The sequence below is a fragment of the Triticum dicoccoides genome, chromosome 4A (assembly GCF_002162155.2).
Source record: "Triticum dicoccoides isolate Atlit2015 ecotype Zavitan chromosome 4A, WEW_v2.0, whole genome shotgun sequence".
NCBI lineage: Eukaryota > Viridiplantae > Streptophyta > Magnoliopsida > Poales > Poaceae > Triticum > Triticum dicoccoides.
The window spans coordinates 478991850-478994881 of record NC_041386.1 but is presented as its reverse complement, the minus strand read 5'-3'; positions in this window follow the sequence as shown (position 1 = coordinate 478994881).

Genomic DNA, 3032 nt, shown 5'->3' with positions numbered 1-3032 from the left:
TAACGACATCATTATTGACATCTTTTTTCTTTTGCATATCACATAAATCAACGAAGCTATTCAGATGAGTAGCGGCATCTTCACTAGGAAGGTCGGCGAATTGATCTTTCATAACAAGATTCAACAAAGCAGTATTAATTTCACAAGATTCAGCATCGTTAAGAGGAGCAATCGGAGTGCTAATAAAATCATTTTTATTGGTATTGGTGCAATCACACAATTTGGTAGTATCTTGAGCCATCGCGACAAACAAGCAATATAACACACGAGCAAACAAAAAGGCAAGCGAGCAAAAAGAGGCAAATAGAGAGGGAGGATAGGGAGAGAGAGGGCGACTAAAACGGCAAGGGTGAATTGGGGGGAGAGGAAAACGAGAGGCAAATGGCAAATAATGTAATGCGAGAGATAGGGATTGTGATGGGCACTTGGTATGTTGACTTTTTGCGTAGACTCCCCGGCAACGGCGCCAGAAATCCTTCTTGCTACGTCTTGAGCTTGCATTGGTTTTCCCCAAAGAGGAAGGGATGATGCAGCAGAGTAGCGTAAGTATTTCCCTCAGTTTTTGAGAACCAAGGTATCAATCCAGTAGGAGGCCACGCTCAAGTCCCTCGTACCTGCACAAAGCGATAGCTACTCGCAACCAACGCGATTAGGGGTTATCAATCCCTTCACGGTCACTTATGAGAGTGAGATCTGATAGATATAATATTTTTGGTATTTTGGTATAAAGATGCAAAGTAAAAAGTAAAGGCAAAGTAAAAAGCAAAATAAGATTAAAGTGATAGAGATTGATATGATGAGAATAGACCCGGGGGCCATAGGTTTCACTAGTGGCTTCTGTCAAGAGCATAAGTATTCTACGGTGGGTGAACAAATTACTGTTGAGCAATTGACAGAATTGAGCATAGTTATGAGAATATCTAGGCATGATCATGTATATAGGCATCACGTCCGTTAAAAGTAGATCGAAACGATTCTGCATCTACTACTATTATTCCACTCATCGACCGCTATCCAGCATGCATCTAGAGTATTAAGTTAAAAACAGAGTAACGCCTTAAGCAAGATGACATGATGTAGAGAGATAAATTCATGCAATATGAAATAAACCCCATCTTGTTATCCTTGATGTCAACAATACAATACGTGCCTTGCTGCCCCTTCTGTCATTGGGTAAGGACACCGCAAGATCGAACCCAAAGCTAAGCACTTCTCCCATGGCAAGAACTACCAATCTAGTTGGCCAAACCAAACGGATAATTCGAAGAGACTTGCAAAGATAACCAATCATACATAAAAGAATTCAGAGAAGATTCAAATATTATTCATAGATAGACTTGATCATAAACCCACAATTCATCGATCTCAACAAACACACCGCAAAAAGAAGATTACATCGAATAGATCTCCACAAGAGAGGAGGAGAACTTTGTATTGAGATTCAAAGAGAGAAAAGAAGCCATCTAGCTACTAACTATGGACCCGAAGGTCTGAGGTAAACTACTCACACTTCATCGGAGGGGCTAGGATGATGTAGAAGCCCTCCGTGATGACGGCCCTCTTCCGGCGGAGCTTGGGAACAGGCCCCAAGATGGGATCTCATGGATACAGAAAGTTGCAGTGGTGGAATTAGGTTTTTGGCTCTTGTTCTGATCGTTTGGGGTATGTGTGTATATATAGGAGGAAGAAGTACGCCGGAGGAGCAATGTGGGGCCCACGAGGCAGGGGGTGCACCCCCACCCTCGTGACCGCCTCTTTTGTTCCTTGGAGCAGGGTCCAAGTCTCCTGGATCACGTTCGGTGAGAAAATCACGTTCCCAAAGATTTTATTCCGTTTGGACTCCGTTTGATATTCCGTTTCTTTGAAACACTGAAATAGGCAAAAACAGCAATTCTGGGCTGGGCCTCCGGTTAATAGGTTAGTCCCAAAAATAATATAAAAGTGGAAAATAAAGCCCAATATAGTCCAAAACTGTAGATAATATAGCATGGAGCTATCAAAAATTATAGATACGTTGGAGACGTATCAGGGCCCACGAGGCAGGGGGCGCGCCCTGAGGGGAGGGGCGCCCCCCACCCTCGTGACCGCCTCTCTGATGCCTTGGCGTAGGGTCCAAGTCTCCTGGATCACGTTCGGTGAGAAAATCATGTTCCCGAATGTTTCATTCCATTTGGACTCCGTTTGATATTCCGTTTCTTCGAAACACTGAAATAGGCAAAAAAAACAGCAATTCTGGGCTGGGCCTCCGGTTAATAGGTTAGTCCCAAAAATAATATAAAAGTGGAAAATAAAGCCCAATATAGTCCAAAACAGTAGATAATATAGCATGGAGAAATCAAAAACTATAGATACATTGGAGATGTCTCACCCCCTGGGGGCTTAATGGGCCTGCATGGGCTTTAGTGGAAGAGAGAGGAGAAGGCCAAGAGGAGCCCCCCCAAGCCCAATACGAATTGGGAGGAGGTCGGCCCCCTTTCCTTCCTCCCCTCTTCCCCTTCCTTCCCCCTCCTAGTAGGACTAGGAAAGGGGGGAACCTACTCCTAGTAGGAGTAGAATTCCCCCCTTGGGGCGCGCCCAAGGTGGCCGACCGACACCCTCCTCCACCCCTTTATATACGGGGGAGGGGGCACCCGATAGACACACAAGTTGATTGTTTAGCCATGTGCGGTGCCCCCTCCATAGATTTCCACCTCGATCATATCGTTATAGTGCTTAGGCGAAGCCCTGCGTCGGTAACTTCATCATCACCGTCATCACGCCATCGTGCTGACGAAACTCTCCCTCGGTCTCAACTGGATCAAGAGTTTGAGGGACGTCACCAAGCTGAACGTGTGCAGATCGTGGAGGTGTCGTGCGTTCGGTACTTGATCGGTTGGATCTCTAAGATGTTCAACTACATCAACCGCGTTACATAACGCTTCTGCTTTCGGTCTACGAGGGTACGTAAACATACTCTCCCCTCTCGTTGCTATGGATCTCCTAGATAGATCTTGCATGACCGTAGGAATTTTTTTGAAATACCGTGTTCCCCA